Raw genomic sequence first — 22,809 nt, 5'->3', positions numbered from 1 at the left:
GCATTGAATCAGTAAGCCAGAGAGATGGCTCTTAGCGCTACTGTCAGCCTTAACACTTTTTGGCTTTACCTTTCCATCTTCTGTGATAGTTAGTTTCCCAGAGCTGGACTCACTGATGCACACTCCCCACTGCCGATTGTCCTGTCCGATGACCCAGTTTTTGCCCATCTCCCCTTACATTAGTTTTCTAATGCTGCTGTAACACATCACAACCTTAGTGGCTTAAGCAACACATATTTATTATCTTACAGTTCTGGAGGTGAGGAAACCAAAATGGGTCTCACTGGGCAAAAATCACTGTGTCAGCAGGGCTGTGTTCTTTTCTAGGGGCTCTGGAGCAGACAGTCTGTTTCCTTCCCTTTTCCAGATTCTAGAAGCCACCTGCACTTCTCAGCTCATGGCCCCTTCCATCTTCAAAGCCAGCAATGGCAGGTTGAGTCCCCACATGGAGTCACTCCAACCTCTGCCTCCATCATGACATTTCCTTCTGACCCTTCCACTTCCCTCTTTCACATTTAAGGACCCCTGTGATTGCACTGGGCACACCTGATAGTCCAGGATAATCTCCTTATTTTAAGGTCAGCTGATTAGCAACTTTATTTCCATTTGTAACCCTTGCTGTATATCATAATATATTCATAGGAACCAGGGTTAGGAGGTGGATGTCTTTGGACACCATTGTTCTGCCTTCAACATTTATTATCCATTATGCCCTATTCTCTGACTCTAGAATTAGGACTGAGACTAGTAAATTCTCTCAGTTACTGGGCCTGAGCCATCCTCTTTGTGATGTTGTCCATGAATCCCATGCCTGAGGATCTGATGTCTGGTCTGAGTGGCTCCCTCCCCCTCACTTGACCTTTCTAGAAAGTGACGCTCAGTGCCTTATACTGAGAGCATGAGGGTGCTCTGGCTTCTTGCCTAAACTGGTGGGTAGCAGAAACTATTATTTATTTCTTCAACAATATTCAGGTTTTTTATTGTTATAGCCAGCTAATAGATGTGACTTTTCTTTAATTAGTATTTTTAAACATAAGAAGCCTGTCTATCCATTCTATGTCACAGCCTTATCTGATAGTACTTTCATTAACTTGATTAATGCCTAAGGACTGTTTACACAAGCTACAATAATCATTAGCTGCCAGTTCCTCAAACTACCCAGAGGTGACCTGTACTTTTTTGGATGCATGCATAAAGGCACACTCACCTACACACACACACACACACACACACACACACACACACACACACACGATCGGTGTGGTAAGAAAAAGATGTTAAATGTTTGTTGAAGGTGTGTTAGATGTCATCTTTTACCTTAAAGGGAAGGAAAGATAGGAAGGGAGCTAGTATTCATTGAGAAGTTGCTCTGTTCCAGGAACTTGATGTTTGCAAATTCACTTTAATTCTCATCATAATGCATGAAAACACTTTCCTCATCTTCATTTTACAAATGGGGAAATTGAGGCCCACGGGTCACATAGCTAGTAAGACCTTAACATTTGATATCTGGCCTGTCTGATTCCAAAAATTTTTGCTTTCCCTTTTACCTGGCCAGCTCTTAAAACAAGAAAATTGAACAAAATAAGGATGTTCAAATCAAGATTAGTGGCGTGAGCCCTAGAGCTTCATGGAGATACCCAGGGACTCATCATACTGCAGTGAAGGCATTAGTAAGAGACAAGATGAGGGACTGGGCTTTGGGTCCTTCTCATCTTCCGTCAGACTAGCTCTGCTGTTATAAAAGTTTTACATATTGGGATGCAATGTAACATTTCTTTTAAAAGTATATATTTTTTTATTGATTTCAGAGAGGAAGGGAGAGGGAGAGAGAGATAGAGACATCAATGATGAGAATCATTGATCAACTGTCTCCTGCACACCTCACACTGGGGATTGAGCCTGCAACCCAGGCATGTGCCCTGACTGGGAATCAAACCATGACCTCCTGGTTCATAGGTTGATGCTCAACCACTGAGCCATGCTGGCTGGGCTGCGATGTAACATTTCAATAGAAAAACAGATGGGGTGTTGTTCTGCTAAATAAGTCTCTTGAAGGCCTTAGACTAGAATTTGACCACCATGGCCCTGTGGTTCTGGGAAGTCTGTCTAGTTGTCCCCAATGAATTGATCAATTTTCCTAATGCCTTAGTTTTTACTTAATGTGCATCAGAGGCTTTGGGAGGGATGATGCTCTCTAGAATGAAAAAGATCATCTCAGTTAGTGAGTGATACAGAAATTATTTAGATAGAGAAGAAGCAAGTGATACTTTAATTAATGGGACTCTGCTTGCTTATAGTGCATTTATATAATACAGAGCAAGTGGAGTTCCATTAAAGTATCACTTATTTAAATTTGTAAAGGAGGTAACAACTTTGAAATTTTTAAATCCTATCTTAGCAATTTAAAAGGGTAAAATGAAAGCCACATCTTCTCTTATCCTTGCTTCCCTGAGTTACTCCTTAGTAACCCCTCAAGGAAGAATATTAAAAATAGCCAACATTTATTGATGGACAACTTTAATTTCTATATTAGGTAATTTATGAAGCAGAATTTTAAAATGTCCCCCCAAATTCACTTCCATGGTAACAGGATTCCCAATTTTCAGTTGTGCACAAGGCTGCCTGGAATTTTCCAGCCTCTCTTGCAGCTAGGTGTGACCATATGACTAAGTGATACAAGCAGAAGTGTTGTGTGGCGGCTTCTGGCAATCTCCCTCAAAAGACAGAAGGTACATGCCCTATGCCTCTTCTCCTTAATTTCTTCCACCATCCTGCTTTCTGGAACACAGATGTGATGTTTGCCACACTAGCCACATTCTTGGACCATGAGGGTGAGGGCCACACTGGAGGAAAGAAGAGCAGTGAGATGAGCCTGCATCCCTGAGAACATTATGGAGCAGCTCTGGATTTTCTACCTTAGGACTTTGATGTGAGAGAAAAATAAATATATTGTTTAAACCACTTACATTTGTTTCTGTTTCTCAGAGCCAATACTAATGCAAATTGATATACCCTATATATTACTATATTATTCCAGTTTTGCAAATGAGAAAACTGTGACATAGCCAGAGTAAATAATTTGCCAAGGTTACCTATCTAGTAGATGAAGGAGTCAGGATCTGAACCCTGATTTTTGCCAAATCCCCTGTGCTTTCTTCCTTCTCAGTGTTCACTTCCAGATCATGAAGGTGATAGTTTTTGACCTTCTGTAGCTGGCAAGAGCCTTTCATCAAAGCTCTATGATAATGTCTGGTCATGTAAGTACAGTCTTCAACTGGCCCCTCCATCATCTCTTTGAAAAATTAAATTCGTGAGCCACAAGAGTCATGGTGAACTTGAGAGTTCTGAGATGTCACAGCAGCCACCAGAGGTCTTAGACCTTCTAGGAGAAATGGTAAAAAGAACCATGGGAACTAATGATTGGGACTCTAGAAAAATGGTTGATACTGTTGAACAGAGAGGGAATGATGAAGAAGGCCCTAATAGGAGGAGGGCAGAGGCTGGAAAAGCAGAGCACTATCTTGAGGTGAGAGTGGGATGGTGGTAGGCAGTGGAAGGGCATATCCACCTTACTGTGGGCACAAATCAGATAGGCGAGGGAGGCTGAGGGAGGCAGTGTCCCAGAGTGTGTCCAGCTGAACCCTATTAATTAAAATAATGGCTGTCTGTTTGAATCCAAATGTACTTGTTTAGATGCCAGATTATCCAAGGCTTTTGAAAAAGCTTTCACTCTTGAGCAGGGTAATTTCATTCCATATTGGGGTAGAGAAGGCTGTGGTGTGATTAAATAGAGCTGTACATTGGTAGTAGTGATCAAGGTTGGGGAACAAAGGAGGCAAATTGGCAGCAGCTGCAGAAATAATGGAATGGGAGAAAGTGCACATCTCCATCAAGGGGAGAATCAGAACCAGTGGTGGATAGAGGGAAGGTGGCTGGCTTATTTGAAGACCTAGTAAAGGCACAAGGTGGGGCAAATCTAACAACATATTCCTTAGGAAACTTGAGGGGATAGTAAAAAGGTATGATTCTTAAACCAGACATAAAAGGATAAATATGGTATGATTCCACTGATATCAGGGACCCAGAATAGTCAAATTCATAGAAACAGAAAGTAGTACAGTGGTTACCAGAGGCTGGTGGGAGGGAGAATAGGGAGTTGCTTAATGGTATGATAAAAGAGTTCTGGAGATGGATAGTGATGATGTTGCACTACAGGGTGCATGCACGTAATGCCACTGAACTGTGCAATTAAAAATAGTAAATTTTATGTTATGTGTACTTTACCACTCACAAAAAACATATGTTTCTTTGTGCAGAGCATACATTATTTTCCCCAATCTCTACCTCCCATTGAAGAGAGGGAACCCCAGCTGACCTAGCACTGCAACTAGAATTCCTGCCTTGACCTTGTCTTCTGCTCTGTTCCTGCATTTACCGGCTCTGACATTGTGATTCTTCTTTCATTTTTGACCATTCCTTATTCCTTGGACTTAAACCAGATTTGGCTTCTAAGGCTCAATTGCTGACATGTATTCCTGGAATACATTTGTTCTTTCCCCCTGTCTCAGTTACATCCCAACTGTTCTGGGGAACTCTGTACCCCTGCTTCCCAAAGCTGTTCCTACCTCTTGGGCCCCACTTTTACCTGTGCTCCTGCCTGGCATATCAGATACTGAATCACTCAGGCCCACACTGCTGTTTATCTTCCCTAACCCCCTGGACTCTAGGACTAGAGCACTTATTGTATATGAACTTCCTTGTGACATCCCTTGGGGAGTGACAAGAGCTGAGGCCAGAGCTAACCACGCCACTCTGGGGATGAAAGGACAGGACATCAGGCAGACCAGCCCTAAAGACAAGATAGATCAGCAGAGGCCCATGAGTGAGCAGAAGCTATGCAGCCAGCCTAAGGGTCAGGGAGTTCTGGTAACGGGATCCATGGGCCATTTGATGTTTTGTTTCCTTTCCTACTGTAACCCAGATTAAAGCTGAGGTCACCACTACCAGTGAGAGCTTGATGAGATTGCCTCAACTATCTGATTCCACAATGTAGGGTAACACAAAGCTTTCCCTGGGTTTTGGGGAATTTTCAGAGGTTTCTACTCTAATTTACCCCTGACCAAGCTAAGTTTCCCCAAGAGCTGGAAAACTAAGCTCTTTCACAAGTTATTCCCACCAAAAAAAATCTGTAGGTATTACAAAGTGGTAGGTAATATCACCACTGTTTTACAGATGAGAAAATTGAGGAACAGAGAAGTTAAATAAGAGGCTCAATAAACATTTGTGATTTGGTGGACCTTATTAGACTTTTCTTGTGGGGGAAGGGTTGCTATTTCAGTGTATGGTGCTCAGTTCACTAGCATCTTGCATAATTCCTCTCCCCTCTCCTTTCTCCACCCTAACTTTCTCCATCCCAGAGGGCCCTCTACACTTCAGATCCATCTTCCTTTTTAGGCAGAAAGGATTTCCACTCTCACATATTTGGATTTTAGCAATTATCGAAATATTTATTTTCAAGCAGTTAATTCTCCCCTAATAGGAACACTAATACTCATGTTTAACGTAATACAATTTTCTCTACTGTTACATTCCTTTGGTTTTAACTTTTTTTATGTCAACCAAGCCATTTTTAAAATAAAAACTATTCATATCACTTAGAATAAAAGAATAGATTTAAACTTCCCAAATTAGACCTTATCTGATAGCCCTTCTTATATTTAGCCCACCTGGATACCCTCTTTCTTCAGCCTCCTTACATCATGCAGCAATTCCTAAATCTGGCTGTATATCTGTTACCTTGGGATCTCTGGAAAGGCAGTCCTGGAACAAACTGCAGAGATTCTAATTCAGCAAATGAAGGTGGGCCGGGGGTTCTGCATAGTGACAAAATTCCTCGGTGATTGTTTAGGAGCACTGATGGCACTGACCTCATTTCAGGGGCTCATGGACCACATGTGGCTAGTGCCCACCATATTGGACAGTGCAGACATGGAACATTTCCATCACTGCCTGAAGTTCTAGTGGATAGCACTGGGCTAGACTATTTATTCTCCACAGCACTTACTGTGATGCTTAGCTAGTGTAGCCTTATCTCTATCCTTCCTGAACCTCCCAGACTCCTCCCATGCCATCCGAACTGTCACTCCCTAAACAGAAAACCTTCAAACAGCTCAGCGCCTTCTCCGATGGTTCACTCTGCCTCTGGGCCTTAATTGATTTCCTCGGTTAAGGGCCAGAATATGGGGTTAGGGTCCTCTTTACTTCTGGTAACTGCTGTCATGCTCTTGTGAAAGACTCAACCACTTGGAGGCTCGTATCATTTGGCTATTATCTCTCTCCTCCTTCCTACTGCTTTACTTCCAGCCTCCTGATCATCTTATTCCTTGGAGACGTTTACACCTGGCTCAAAGTCTTCCTGTTTATCTCAAACCTTGCGGTCATCTTCGATAACGTCAATGTCCTGCTAACAATTGGTCCCTCGGTTCCTTGACCTTCTCATCTCCAATAAAAATAAGAGCTAACACTTGCTACATGCCAGTCATTAATCCAAGAAATCAGCATGTTACGTATTAACCCATTTGATTTCATGACAGCTCTGTAAAATAGGTCACTGTTATTATCATCTCCATTTTACGGATGAGCAAACAGTTAAGTAATCTGCTCATGGTGTTGTCACCATTAAGTAGTGAAGGCAGGATCTAAACTCAGGCACACTAGTCCCAGAGAGCATATGCTTCATTCCATACAGATTTTCTCCTTCCAGTGTTGGTCTTTCTTCCATTCAGTCTCCGCTACCCAGTTCCACTGCTTTACCATGAATTCTGCCATCTCCTCTACCTGCATCGTCTTCATATCACTAATTCAGCTATGCCCTCATCTGACCAACTTCCTCATCCTCCAGCAGGTCAATAAAAGCAACAATAAAGTAATGATAATAATAAAACGCATATATGGTCTAAGTGTTTTTCACATGTTAAACTATTTATTCCTCACAATAATTTAATGACAAAGGTCAGTAGCATTATCACTCTTCTACAGATGAGAAATCGAGGCACAGAGAGGTTAAGTAACAAGTGCAATGTCACACAGGTCATAGATGATTGAGTCAGAATTTGAATTCAGTCAGGCCCCAGAGTTCACATTCTTATCTACTGTGCTAAGGATGACAAACCTGGAGTTGTGGGGAAAATCATTACCATCTTGGGATTTTTTTCTCTCAAACTACTCATGCCTACTCTCCAGTTCCAAATGTTTGCTTATTTGTTTATTTTGAAAGAGCTTCTCAGATGTTTTGGACATTGGCCGCATATTGAGAACCACGAATTAGATCATTTCAACAACCTCCCAACTTGGCATTCTGGTTGAGTTCAACCTACTGTTGTCCTGCCAGCCTTGGTTATGCCCACTTCATAGGAACAGGTCAGCGCTTGGCCTGAGAGTAGAGGCATCATGACCAGCACAATTGAATGAAAAAAAAAAAAAGGCATCAGTATCAATAGCTTGGAGGGGCTGTAGCAAGCAGGGTCAGACAGATTTCTTAATGCCTTCATAAAGCTTGATGTGTGTTTTTTTCTCGTGTCCATCTGATTTGATCTAATAGCCAGGACAAGGACCAACTGCTTACCTGGGCTTGCACAGGGCAGCAGTTTGCTCCTCATTAATCTGAAAGCTTCTAAAACAAGAAGAGAGAAGGAGAGCAAAGAAGGTAATCTTGGCATAGGTCCAAGGGAAAAGCAGTCTGGCTGAAACCTTTCAGTTCCCTTGGCCAGGAAGCAGCAATCTACGTAAACAGGAAGTTGAGAAGGTTGGGGGAGAGGGCAGTGGTTAGTTGGTGAGAACAAGAGCTGACGCCAGATCCGCGTAAGCGGTTACATGCAAAAGAGATTCCGATACAGGCCCAGACTTTGCATGTTAACCAGCCCCGCTCACTCTGGAGGCCTTCTTTCATCAGGGTTGCTCTATGTGGTATGTGCTGGGCCCTGTTCTTACATGGATAAATCTTTGAGCACCTGCCCTTTTTTTGTCAGTTGTCTGCTTAGGGTAGTTTTACTTTATCTCATTTAATAATCTAAACATTTTGTGAGAATGGGTTTACTATTTCCGTGTTTTTAGGTAAGAAAACTAGCTCAGAGAGATTGTTACCTTGCCCAAATTCATTTACATTATACCAGTATACAGCACTTTTGAAAACTGTCTCCTTTCTGTAAAAGTGACTATTAAGCATATAACCTATTAGAAAGGGGGTGCATGTGGTTTCCAAGGGTACCATAACAAATTACCACAAACCTGCTGGCGTAAAATAGCAAATCCATTTTGTCATCATTCTGGAGGCCAGAAGTCTGAAGTCAAGGTGTTGGCAGGTGACACTACTTCGGAAGGCTCTAGGGGAGAATACTTCCTTGCCTCCTCTTAGTTTCTGGTCATTCCAGACATTCTTTGCCTTGTGGCTGCATGACTCCATTTTCCTTCTCTGTCTTCACATGGTCTTTCTTCTTTGTTCCTAATCTTCTCTTCTGTCTTTTATAAGGACACTCATTGGATTTACAGCCCACCTGGATAATCCAAGATGATCTCATCTCAAGATCCTTAACTTAATTACAGCTTCAAAGACCCCTTTTGTCCAAATAAGTTAACATTCACAGGGGCAAGGTATGAGGACATGGATGTATCTTTTTGGGAGCCACCATTCAACCAACACCAGGGGATATCATTATTAAAATATAAATGCAGATTTTGTAGTATTTTAATAACCACAAGTTTGAGAGGGACATTATCTTTTTCTTTTTGATAATCCTTTTCTGAGGATATTTTTTCCATTGCTTTTTAGAGAGAGAATGTAAGGGAGGTCTGGAGGGGAAGAGAGAGAGAGAGAGAGAGAGAGAGAGAGAGAGAGAGAGAGAGAGAGACATATCTGTGGAAGAGACACATTGATTAGTTGCCTCCTGTACACGCCCTGACCAGGGCCAGGGATTGAACCTGCAACCCAAATACGTGTCCTTGACCGGGAATCCAACCTGAGACCCCTCGGTGCCTGGGCCGATGCTGTAACCACTTAGCAACACTGGCCAGAGTGAGAGGAACATTATCTTGATTAATGTTCCCATGGCCAGATCCCCATTCTTTGAAAGAATAAACTTTTCCAAAATACTGCTCTCCCCAACCACTCCTACCCAAACCTTAGGTCTATCAGAATTTCAGGGCAAGGGAAGTGTATCACAAAGTGTATTTTGAAAATGCACTCCAAGTGAAGATGATATACCCTTCTCACAAAGCACATGACCACCCATGGTTGAGAATTATTTCTCTGAGGGAATGGTATAACACAGGCTGATGGGTGAAGGAGAGCCTCGGGGTATGTTGATTGTATGTTGAAAAAAGAAAGAGAAAAATCTAACAACAGTAGTGATCATGGAGGTTCAAAGTTGAATCGACCTAAAGAACCTCAAAATCCAAAGGCCAGGGTTGAAAGGAAAGGCATGATTACTACCCAAGAGAAACACTGTTGTCCCTGTGATGTGTCTGAGATACAAATGTAGGCATGTCACTCTCTGCTTAAGATCTTCATTGGCTCCTGATGAATATTAAATGAATTTCATTTTCCTTATCACAGCACACAAGGACTGTAAACGGGCCTCTACTACTTGTTAGACTCATCTTTCACCACTCTTTCTCAAAGACCGTCTCCTCCTGCCACACCAAAATTCTTGCTATTTCCCAAACAAGTCATGTGCTTTATGGCTTTTCTAGCCTTGAACATTCTGTTACATCTGCTTGGAATGCTCTTCTTTCTTCTCTGCCTGGTAATTCCTACTGGCACCTCAAGAGCAGTTTCCCTGCTGCTTCATCTGCAATTTTTCTTTAAGAAGCCTCCCTACTCCTTTCCATTAATCGGCACCTTCTCTGCTGTGATTTCAAGTCAGTTTGTTCATGGGAACTGTTGACCTTTGTTATACCCAACCTTTCTCCAATACTTTGAGAGCTTTTAGAAAGAACTGCCATATTCATCCCTGAGTCCCCAGTATAGTAGGTGCTCAACAAACGTTTGCTGAAAAATGAAGGGACTGAGTCATCATGGCTTCAAGTTTGAAATACTTGCGTTTGTTGACAGTGGGATCCACCTAGGCTTTCAATCTTTGTAAACCTGTCAGGCTAGAGCCACAGGCAGAGAAGAACATAGAGGCAGTCCTAACTGTAAGTCTCTAAAAGGCACAAGAAGAAGGAATTGTAGGAAACTCAGTTTGGGAACATAATGGGGTTTAAGACAGATTGGGAGCCCTCAGTCCATGTCTCTACCTTCAACATGAAGACTACTATTGAAGTGGAATTATGTGTGGTTTCCGATCAATACAAAGGGTAAGGATGACACTTCTACAACTAAGAAGTGTCAATACTGATAGCAGGGAGCTATATAGTTGTGGGATGAACTGGAGAATAGAAGGAAACATTTGTGAGACCCATTAGAAGCCTACTGAACAAGTTAAGAGGGACTTGGGTCGGGGGGCACGCTGCAGGGTTGAGGCCAGCGGACCGCCAGGAGGCAGAGCGCGATGCCCTACGCCAACCAGCCCACAGTGTGGATCACGGAGCTCACCAACGAGAATGTCAAGTTCATCATCGAGAATACGGACCTAACGGTGGCCAATTCTATTCGGAGGGTCTTCATCGCCGAGGTGCCCATAACAGCCATTGACTGGGTTCAGATTGAGCCAATTCCTGTCCTTCACGACGAGTTCATCGCTCACAGGCTTGGATTAATCCCCCTCACTAGCGATGACATTGTGGACAGGCGGCAGTACTCCCGGGACTGCACGTGTGAGGAGTTCTGCCCCGAGAGCTCGTTGGAGTTCACTCTCGACTTGCGGTGCAACGAGACCAGGCTCCGCACGTCACCTCTGGAGACCTCATCTCCAGCAGCCCCCGGGTCATTCCAGTGACATCTGGAATCGAGATAATGACCCCAATGACTACGTGGACCAGGACGACATCCTCGTCGTCAAGCTGCGAAAGGGCCAGGAGCTGAGACTCTGCGCCTGTGCCAAGAAGGGCTTTGGCAAGGAACATGCTAAGTGGAACCCGACTGCAGGGGTGGCTTTTGAATATGATCCCGACAATGCCCTGAGGCACACAGTGTACCCCAAGCCAGAGGAGGGGCCAAAGAGCGAGTACTCAGAGCTGGATGAAGATGATTCCCTGACTCCATACGACCTCAATGGCAAGCCGGAGAGGTTTTAATACAACGTGGAGGCCTGTGGCCCTCTGCGCCCTGAAACCATTGTCCTCTCAGCCCACTTTGGGTTGAAGAAGAAGCTGAGTGATTTATAGACCCAGTTGAGCCACGAGATCCTATAATTCACCATAAATTAGCTGAAGCTTATCCGCCTGAGCAGAAAAGGATCCGAGCAGCAGCTGTGCAGCAGGTCTCCTGAGACCCTCCTAGTTCCTGAAGTCCCGACAGTTGTACTTAAACTTCTTGGCAAGCCATCGGCACCAACTAGAAAGGTAGCAGAGGGAAAGGGTGCTCCTCCCAGCCTTGCTAGGTCCCAGGTAGATTACAGGGTGCCCCTGGTATTTGAGGCAGGACAGTCCTTCACTGTGCATGCAGCATCCCTGGCCCTGCCTGCTAATGGCCACATTTCCCCAGAACTCAGACTTCCCTTCCCCCCTGGTCTGCTTGTAGAGGTCGTACTGCTTCCCTGTTGAAAACCAGTGAGCTAGACCCTCCTCTCTTGGTTATTTCAGCTCTTGACTTACTTTCTTTGTGAAAGTTAGCATTCTCACAGTTGTATCTTAGGTTTCTGCTGTTAGGATTGAGTGTTAGAAGTCTCATTCAGGCTGCCTACAAACCCAGCCCCTGACCATGGTCAGCCTATGCTTTGCTCAAATTCCCAAGTGTATTTAGACCTTGGCTGTCCCTCCCCTACCTCACCCCCAAATAAACCCTGTATTTCATTCTCTAAAAAAAAAAAAAAAAGGTAAGAGGGATTTGATGTTGGGCCCCATTGGCTGGTATACACATATTGTTTGAGAGTCTATTATATTCTTAGTTCCTGCCACTCTTACCTAATTATGAAAAAAGTGGATCATATTGCCCACCTCTGGCATTTGTTTAGGGCATCTGATCCATAGGCTGGGAACAGTTATGAGTCTTGGTATTAGAACTCTTCTTAAAATAATGTTAGCAACATCTGAATCAGTTGGCTCAAGCATCACAGTATAATCCAAGGTCTAAAACCAGAGTGCATATCAATTGGATAAGTTATTTAACTTTTACATGCCTCAATTTCCTCTTTAGTAAATGGGTATGATATAATAGTATATACCTCATAAGGTTGTATTACAAATATAATGGATTACTTAACCGTTAATAAGAGTGATCAATAAGCATTATCTATTATTATAACTATTAAGAAGCAATTACAAAATAGTTGTAATTATGTGAGATGGTGGATATGTTAACTAACCTTATTGGAGGAACCATTTTACAATATGTATGTGTATCAAATCATCAAGTTATACATCTTAACTTTACACAATATGTCAATTCTCAAGAAAGCTGGGGTGGAGGGAGGCAAATACTCTAAAGTGCCACCTTCTGAACTGAAACAATAATAGTTATATTTTTCTAGCATGATAGGATCTGTATTAGTCAAGACTCTTAAAGATGCAAATGACAGAAACTCAGTTCAAACTAGCTTATGCCAAAAAGAGGACTTTCTTGACGTGTCTCTCTGAAAAGCCCAGGGTTATGGATACCAGTCAATACAGCTGGTTTCAGAGGCAAAAAGTGACACCACAGGACTTGGCTTTTTATTTAATCTCTCAGTTCTGCTTTTCTTCTATGTTAATTTTATTCTCAGACAGGCTCTTCTTGTAGAAACGATATTGCTATTGACAATTTCAGACTTGCATTCCCACAAGTTAATCATGGTAGAGATCTAGCAAAAATCTCAGCACTGATTCTCATTGATCCAAAGTAAATCAAATGCTTATTCCTAACCCAACCACTGTCTTTCTGTTTGGCAAGGCCTGGATTGTGTGCCTACCACTGAGTGAGTAGTAGGGCCTTTCCACAAAGACAAATTAAGGTGTGGTGTCCAGAAGAAAAGCAATTGGAGGCAGAGAAGGACAGATTCAGGCTTGGGGGAGCCTGAAGCTTTATCGTTTTGGGCCTTTGCTTAATAAAAATACTATAAAATCACAAATTTAAAAATAAGTATTAAACTGAATATTACTAAGAATGAAAAAATAAATCACATCAAATTATTGGAATGTTGGTGATTTGGTTCCTTTCTTTAAGTCTGTTTGGGCAATTTGCCAGAAATGCTTATATTTAAATGCTTCTTGATTGTCTGTCCTAGCTGGTTTGGCTCAGTGGATAGAGCGTTGGCCTGTGGACTAAAGAGTCTCAGGTTCAAATCCGGTCAAGGGCAGGTACCTTGGTTGCAGGCTCCTCCCCAGCCCCGGCCCTGGTCAGGACTCGTGCAGGAGGCAACCAATAGATGTGTTTCTCTCAAATCAATGTTTCTCTTTGTCTTTTCCTCTCTTTTCCGCTCTCCCTAAAAAAATCAATGGAAAAATATCCTTGGGGGAGGATAACTAAATAAATAAATAAATGCTTCTTGATTGTAATGTGGCTTCCTCTCCCCATCTAGAATGCTCCGTAACTCCTAGACTCTCCCAGCATTTACAGGAACCCATGTAGCTGGGGCTCTGAAGCTTAAAACTTTGTTAGCTTCACAATAAATTCACCTCTGGACATAGGGCAAGCAAAAACAACAGATGTCTATTTCTTATTAGCAATTTTTTGTTTTGTTTTAAAGAATGGTGATCTAGACATATATCCAAATAACTCTGCTCAGGCCACCGCGTCTGGGGAACCTTGAGTCTTGGCAGAACAAGTGATCATCATTTTGTACTTTGTGGCACTGGCCAAACCCAGCTGGATTTTTGCTACACTGATTTTAACAGCTCTGCACTCACGTAATTCAGTGCTTTAAAAGGCCATGTTTTATTTGGCACTGATGCTTTCAACAAATTTACAGGGACCGTTGGCCTGAGGAGTCAAAAGCTGAACCTGTTCTCCCTCAGCTCCTGGCCATGTCCTAATTTCTTCCTTCTTCTCGTCTACTTTTTCTTCCACCCCTTACTTCTCATCTTCCTCCTTCCCTTCCTCCACTTTTCCTTCTTCCCTTTCCTCTTCCCCCCTGATTGTTTTGACAGATCTTTCAGTTCAGACAGTACATCACACATGAGGCCTAAATTATGAGCAAATTCCACTGACGTCAGGCCATTTGTACATCCAGTGAACTTGGCTCGGTTTTTGGCATTTGAGCTGTGTCCATTGGAGACGCAGACAAGTGCCTTCAGGGCAACAGAGGCATTCCAGATGGTGGTGCTCAGATAGGCTCCCCAGCACACTGCCTCCCATCTGGGCCAGCACTCTGAATGCCATAGGCCACTCTCAGCACATCCCCATAGCTGCTGTTGACTCTTGGAAGCAGCGCAGCAAACATACTGTGACTTATCAGGGGAAACCTGCAGATGATTAACTCTGAGCCCATTATATGCTGCATTTCCATCCAAGCGGACTCCAGGCTGAGGGTAAACGCAGGGTAGGAGACAGGGCAGACACAGTGGAACACCAGGAGTTTGGCAGCAATTGTAAATGCTTTCCCCAGCAAAGGAGACATATCAGTAGGAGAAACAAAACATTTCGAGATATACAAACTTGGGTTCAAGTGCCTGCTATGTCACTCATTACCTGTGTGAACTTGAAAGATTGTGGTGGATATCTGTCAAGTGTTCTTTCCCACACTGCTACTTCTGGAAACAGCAACTATTTTCCTTTGGGGCACTGCTTTCCTACTCCATAAGGCTCAGAGCTCTGTCCTCCTAACCCCAGCCCCTCCTCTTTCCTATCCCTCAGTAATAGTACCCAGCAGGGCCAATGACAGTGTCCCAGCCCCCCAGACATAGCAAAGTCCATGGTTTATGCCAGCCATTATTGTGATTTCTTGAAAATTTCACATTTCTAAATTGGATCAAAGCTCTCTATGAATGTTTATATACCTTACAACTCCAAAATGAGGGAGGAAGGAAAACAGCTATCACTCTAGCTAGGAGAAATGGAGACATCTAAAGTTAAACGGTTTGCCTCCACTTCCCTGAACCACTGCCACAGCTACCCAGATTTATGGAGGCAATGTGGGATTACACATATGTGAATTTTCCTGGCAGCTGAAGATTATTCTTTCAAGGATTAAAGGACCTCTTTTTTTTTCTGTTTAAACATATTATTCACATCACCCTGACCGGTTTGGCTCAGTGGATGGAGCGTCGGCCTGCGGACTCAGGGGTCCCAGGTTCGATTCCGGTCAAGGGCATGTACCTTGGCTGCGGGCACATCCCCGGTGAGGGGTGTGCAGGAGGCAGCTGATAGATGTTTCTAGCTCTCTATCCCTCTCCCTTCCTCTCTGTAAAAAGTCAATAAAATATTTAAAAAAAAAACACATATTATTCACAGACTTTTCTGAAATGTTTAACACACTTTCCTTACTTTATGAAAGATACCACATTTAACCTCTTCTGGATGGCAAGGAGTCATCAGAATGAATAGTTCATTCTGTGTGATAACATAGTTTGGGGCTTTTTTTTTTTAAAGTTTGTCCCACCCTGCACTTCCTAGCTCCTTCCTGCTCACCCAAGCACCACAGGGTGAGCTCCCCACAAGAATGAGCTTCATTCATAGCCAAAGCTCTAATTCTCTTCCTGTCTTACATCTCCCTTCCTGATGTGTTCTTGCATTCCTCTGGCTCTTGACCTTCTGTTTGCTTCCTGCTTTAAGTCCAGCAGTTTCCCCCCTTAGATCTCACCTGTGATCCAGCTGCTCTGTAACTGACCTTTGGTCCTCTTCCTCATATGCCATTCTGCCTTTGCCCTTGGGCCCTGTTCTGCCTCCAGCTGGCACTTGTACTGAGCCATGCTAGGGTCCCATGACGAGGGATCAGATGCTAGTGTTCCTGTTGCCTTTCACATGGTTAAATGGCCTGGGATCATTTACTTCAGGGACAAACAACCTTACACACCACCATGGCCTGTAGAGTAAGACAAAATAGCTGGGCATGGAAGAAGGGTTATGGCAGATATGCACACTGCTGCAGGGGGCACATTGTAATTGAGCAGTTCAGATATCAGTTCTCTGGGGAGTGTCAGTTACCATGGTTACTTGGGTTGTAGATGCTTTGTTGGAATGGTTACATTTCCAAACCTATCAGCTAGGTTCAATTGCTGGTTCCTGTATTGCCCAGGCTCAGCTTCCTCTTGTTCTCTCTCTGCTGACTCATGAGCCCAAGCCCACCTAGCTTATAACATCCTCTTTCTGCTTCAACAGAACCAGCTCTTCATCTCCATAAAAAAGACATAAAGATGAGTTAGTGAAACATAAAAATGTATGTATATACATGTGGAAATGGATCTTACCCTTTGTAAGGGTTAAAGGCACTGACATGCTAAAAATATTCTGAAAGAATGGATGCTCTTGGGTAAGCTATAGGAAACATTGCAAAAGACAAAGCATGCAACATTTAATGTATAAACATCTCAGTTCCACTTTAAGAACTTCAGAGAATCCTGACCAATACCATGCTCTCAACAACCTTCTGAGAAGCTGCTTCTTGCCTTCTTCACATGGAGCTGGTCCATCTGTCTGTCTAGCCACAAAGCACAGAGGAGCCTAGCCTGGAGGCCCCACTTTCAAAATGCACGCAGAAGCTTCCTCCTCTCTTCACACCCCTCCTGCCCAATTCTGCTCCCCCTTGCTTTGCAATCCCATGCACACTTGAATGCAGCGATCCTCAAACCTGGCCCCATGTCAGAATCTCCAGAGAGCAGTTTAAAAATTCTGATGTCCAGGCCAAACACAACCGATTAAATCGGAATTATGGGTGGGGGCCCAAGCATGAAATTTCCCCTTAACATTTTATTGAGAAAAACTGCAAACATGCAATTTGCAAGACACATATATCCATCACCTAGATCATCCTTTTAGCATTTTATTCTACTTGTCTATCCATCTTCTAGCATTTTACTAACATTCCTCTAAACATCCATTAATGCATTTCATTTTTTTATACATTTTAAAGTAAATCAATTACTAGGGCCTATGGAGAGGGGAGAATGGAGAGTTAGTGCTTAATGGCCACAGTTTCTGTTTGGGGTGATGAAAAAGGTTCAGAAATAGATAGTGGTGATGGTTGCACAGTATTGTGAATGCAATTAATGCCACTAACTTGTACACTTAAAATGATTATAAAGGTAAATTTTATCATACAGACATTATATATGCATATGGTACATATGTGTATTTTTAAATAATAATTTTTTAAAACAGTAAATTGCAAATAATGATATATTATTTCCTGAACTTAGATAGTGTGTATGTGTTTCATTATCATTTCTTTTTAAAAATATGCTTTTATTGATTTTTTTAGAGATAGAGGATGGGAGAAGGATAGAGAGATAGTAACATCGATGAGCCCCCTACTGGGGATGGAGCCGCAAACTGAGCATGTGCCCTGACCAGGAATGGAACTGGTGACCTCAACCACACCAGCAAGGCTCGTTATTCTTTATACTGTACACATATATTATAGATATTGCTGAATAGAAAGACTTTTAAAATATGCTTTTATTGATTTTTAGAGAAAGAGGAAGGGAGAGGGATAGAGAGATAGAAACATTGATGAGAGAGAACATCATTGATCAGCTGCCTCCTCCACGGCCCGTGGCCCCTACCCACTACTGGGGATTGAGACTGCAACTGAGGTACATGCCCTTGACCAGAATCGAACCCTTCAGTCCACAGGCTAGCGCTCTATCCACTGAGCAAAACTGGCTAGGGCATTAAAAGAATGAATAGTATTTTTTACTTGCAGGAAAATTTTACTCCAGTTCTATCAGGACCACCTACTCTTTCTCCTTCACCTACAGAAATTTTACCTTTCTTAAGGAATCAAAATAACTTCCCCACTTCTAAGGAGTCTCTCTCTGGCTACTGCAGCCACCATTAACCTCCCCTTCTTTTGAATTTGCTTAATATCTTTGCCATTCTTCCTAGACCAAATTAAATATTGTCTTATTTTATAGCCCTTTCATTTCAGATAGAGAGATAGCCTGCTTGCACTCTCTCAGACCCATCCTCACCCTTCCAGGCTCAGCTCTCACAGGCTCTCTTGTTCTTTGGCTCTTGGTACATTGAAGCAATGGGAAGCACCATCAAAGACTGAAAGCAGAGGAAGGGAGAAGCCAGGGTATTTCTCACTCTTTCTTTCCCTGCTTCCTGTGGAATCTGGCAGGGGCCCACTGGACAGCCTCTCCCTTCCTGGCCCCAGGTCTCCTTTGGGCAGTTCCCCTCGTGGTTCTAGCTTCCTCTGCCTGTCAGTTCAGGCTTCTGGGCTCTGGGAGCACCATCTTCTTCCAGTGTCACCATGCAACAAGGGGAGTGACCTCCTAATTTTGCTAAATCTCTGGGTTGCTTCATCATTCTTTATTTGGCTTCTTCACTCTTCCATTCATCTATGTGACTAATCCTCTGTAAAAATAAAATTTCCTGTTCTCTGAAAGACCCATTTATTTTCCTGGCTACATCCCAACTGATACAATGTATAGTGGAAAGAGCACAAACCTGGAAGCTGGAGGTACCTAAGTTTGAGTCCTGTTAACTTACTCTATGAATTTGGACAAACAACTAAACCTCATTCTATAAACTGGGGGAATACCACCTACATCATTGGATTACTATGAATGTCAAATGGCAAACTCTATGGATAGCTCCTATACCATAGGTAGGACTCAATCAGTGGTAGCTACTATTGTTTATTTATAAGCCCCTTGACAGCATGGCCATATTATTATTCTCTTTGTGTCCTAGTGCTTTGTTTGTTTTGTTAATACTCACCAGATATATTTTCCCCCGTTGATTTTTAGAGTGGATGGGTGGGAGGCGGAGAGAGAAACATTGATGTGACAGAGATCCATCAATTGGTTCCCTCCTGGGGCGGGGATTGAACCTTTGACCCAGGTATGTGCCTTTGATCAGGAATTGAACCCGAACCCCTTCACTGCTCGGGGCAATGCTCTAACCATTTAGTACACAGTCCTAATGCTTTTTATAAAGGTCATATTTTTGCCTCTTAAATTTCACTTCATCAGCAACTTATTGAGCACCTGCTATGTACTTGCTATTGTGCTGGGTACTAATTCTAGAAAACATAACACAAATAAAGCCCTTGCTTTCAATGTACTTACAGTTTAACAGGAGTGAGAGACGTGACACAAGTCTACAGAAAGGCATTCTGACAAACACACCAAGCAGACACAAGTGACACTGATGGGTACATGGCTGAAGGAGTGAGGGACTAGCTGTCTAGGAATAGCAGGCACAGCTTCTGAGGAGTGGGAACTCTGCTGGCTCTGAAGGAAGAGAAGACTTCCCACAGCAAAGGATGCAGGGAAGGCGAGTTCAGGCAGAGGGAATGGCATGCTCTTTGCACTTTCTATTTCTTTCTGCCTGGAATTATCTTCACCCAGATTTTTGTATGGCTCACTTTATCATCTCTTTCAAATATTTCTTTGTTTATGTGTCACCTTTTCAGTGAGGGATCCCTGAAACCCTGTTGAAATATTAAAACATTGAAACATCTCCTTCTCATATCTCAGGTATCAAATAAAATGCCTTTTCCAGAAATGCCTTATCTCACCCTCCCAACCTAAAACAGCTATTCTGATCCTAGTTATGCCTTATAATATCATCACGTTTTATTTTATTCATACTACTCATTATTATCTAAAAGTTATTCTAGTTATTTACTTGTTTATTGTTTGTTCCCTCCCTTCTCCATTAGACTGTAGGCTTCATTAAGACCTGAGATCTTGACACAGAGTAGGCATTCAATAAATATTTGTCAAATGAATGTAAAAGCTGTGCTAAAGGCTTCACATGGATTATCTCACCTACTATTCACAGCAACCCCCATTAAATAGCATTATCAGACTCTCCTTTTCTCAAGTGACAAAACAAAGGTTTAAAGAGCTTATACAGCTAGATAGAGGTAGAACCCAGATTCGAACACAGGCAGTTTGATTCCAGAACTCATTTTGAGTTAGTTTATTCAACTTTAGGACTTCTCAGAGCCTCAGAATCTGAAATCTGTAAGGGAAAGAAAGCATATACAACATTACCCAAATGTGCCTGGCCGGTGTGGCTTAGTGGTTGAGTGTCGACCTATGAACCAGGATGCCGTGGTTTGACTCCCAGTCAGGGCATATGCCCAGGTTGTGGACTCAATCCCCAGTGTCGGGGGTGCAGGAGGCAGCTAATCAATGATTCTCTCTCATCATTGATGTTTCTATCTCTTTCCTTCTCCCTTCCTCTCTGAAATCAATAAAAATATATTTAAAAATAATAAAAATTAAAACATTATCCAAACTTACTTGACTACAGAATTCTCTTTGGGGTGTGTGTGTGTGTGTGTGTGTGTAATATTCCTAGAGTTGTATAGAAAAATTTTGGACATCCTGCCATATACTTCCTAGCTCATTTGACTGGAAAGTTGGTAGAGCTTCATTAACAGGTCAATAACATAATTTCATTGTAATCCCATATGGTATAATATACTTAAGAGACATGGTGGGATGAAGAAGTAGACGTTGTCTCAATGGGAAAGCAATTGCAGCAAAAGCAGTAGAGGAGGAAAAGTATCTAGGTGAGAGACAAAGAAAAAAGGGTAGTCATAGGAAGCGGAAGGTGCAAAGATCAAAATCTGGGACTGCTCAGGATGTGGGCCTGAGTAAGTAAAGGAGCAGAAAGTCAAGTTTGGTCTGTGACAACAGAGGAGCACACAGATCCTCAATGGATGAGTAGACATTGGTATTGTTTACTCAACATCTGTTCTCTTTCTTCCTCTTTCAAACAGAATCCCACATTTTCCCTTGTAATTTACCTCTTTCACTCAGTCCTGTGCTTCCTTAAGCTAGTCACCGTCCTTGCCAGTGAATGTTGTAGAAATGAATAGGTCGTCATCTTATGCAATTCTGGTTAGTGAGACATAAAGTTAAGTCTGCTTGGGGACTTCTGGAAAAGGTTTGCCTCTTCATGAAAAAGAGACACATGAGAAGAGGTATTGTTGTCTATATGTGATATCAGGGACTGGACAAAGCTAACAATAATAAGAATGGCGGGGCAGAAAAATTGAATATTCTCTGTTTAGTTTTCTTTTGTGCTTTAAAAAAATCAGATATCTTGGGAGGCATATTAAAGAGATTAAATTTTAGATAAGGAAAAAAGTCACTAATTTCCAGGAAATGGCATTATTCCGTTCCAGAATTTCAGCTATGAGTCCCTATCTCAGGTGACGGTCAGTTGACTGTTTCAGGAATGAAGGACTGAGTCTCCATTACGCATGTAGCTTGCACAAAATATTGCAAAAGAGATGAATCAGTGCCAGCATAAGGGTGCTGCCTCAATTGGCGTAAGTGGGGCTTGTACTGGAAAGGACATGAGGGGCATAGCTGTCAGATCAATGATGTAATACTCAAGTAAAGATCCCCAAACTACTGCAGCTGAGGATTTTAAAGATTCTTCTCATTTCTAAATTAGGTTCTTATCTCTTGGATGCCCCGCTACATCCAAGTGGGAATCTTGTAAAATTCCCACTTGAAACCTGCCATGTCTGCCATCTCTCCATATGAGGCTAGCTGCCTACATTCTTGCCTTAGAGCCTTTAGATATGTCCTAGAGAAGAGGCAGACCCTGTCAGAATCACCTCTTGAATTGTTGGTTTCTCTGGTGGAATGGAGATTCAATAAAAATAGAACAGGAGGTTCTCCTTGGCTAGATAATCCTGTCTACATGCTCCCTTTATGGCAATCAGACCGCCATGGGCTTCAGAGTCTGATTTCAACAGATTTTTAGATGCTTTAAAGAGCAGACATGAGCACTCCTACTCTTCAGTCCATGAACTTGTCCAAGGCCACACAGTTAGTAAGTAGAAGAATAAGAATTAAAACCTAAGTTGTCTAACTCCCAAAAGTTTGCACATAATCATTATACTAAATGAGACCTGTCAAAGTTTGTGTCAAGTGCCAGGCTGACGTGGCTCAGCCATTGAGTGTCGACCTATGAACCAGGAGGTCACAGTTCAATTCCCAGTCAGGGCACATGCCCGGGTTGTGGCTTGATTCCTGGTGTAGGGTGTGCAGGGAGCAGCCAATCAATGATTCTCTCTCATCATTGATTTCTCTCTCTCTCTCTCCCTCTCCCTTCCTCTCTGAAATCAATAAAAATGTTTTTTAAAAAGTTTGTGCCAAGTAACTTTATGCATGAGAAAATCCTATGAAGTCAGGAAAAAGTGGTGAAACTAATCTTCACCCCAACTGTGGCCACATTTATCATTTATATCCCTCCTACTGAAGAGGACCCAGTAGGTTGAACCTCTAAACTTTGACTAGAGAGGGAATCTCAGTTACTATGATGGAGATGGTTTCCCAGAACTGGACACTTGGGCAAAGCTGCCTTGGGCAATGAACAGGCTGGGCAATTTATCACCACTGAGGCATTTGTTTGAGGTAAGAGAGTAGAAATTGTTTCATATTCTCTTCCTTAACTTGGTACATTCATTGGACAAGGAGCTCTGTGCCAGGCTTTCAAGATCCCTTTGTACCTTCAAAGGCATGAAAGAATGATAGTTATAGAAACTTGTTTGTATATTATATATAAAATACATAATGATATTATATGTATTTAAATTT

At 42.5% G+C, this 22,809-nt stretch overlaps 1 protein-coding gene and 1 pseudogene across 2 annotated transcripts in view; one reads left to right on the top strand and one right to left on the bottom strand.

The window, feature by feature from the left end:
- The window catches only part of PSMA1 (proteasome subunit alpha 1), an 89,541-nt gene that overhangs the window by 59,463 nt on the left and 7,269 nt on the right, over window positions 1–22,809 (bottom strand).
- LOC102259494 lies at window positions 10,222–11,336 on the top strand (annotated as a pseudogene). Its single transcript, XR_001360549.1, has one exon. The product of XR_001360549.1 is annotated as a DNA-directed RNA polymerase II subunit RPB3 pseudogene (transcript).

The sequence above is a fragment of the Myotis brandtii genome, unplaced genomic scaffold, assembly GCF_000412655.1.
Source record: "Myotis brandtii unplaced genomic scaffold, ASM41265v1 scaffold934, whole genome shotgun sequence".
In the NCBI taxonomy this organism is placed as follows: Eukaryota; Metazoa; Chordata; class Mammalia; order Chiroptera; family Vespertilionidae; genus Myotis; species Myotis brandtii.
The sequence above is the reverse complement of the archived record's forward strand: the minus strand, read 5'-3'. Positions and strand labels throughout refer to the sequence as shown.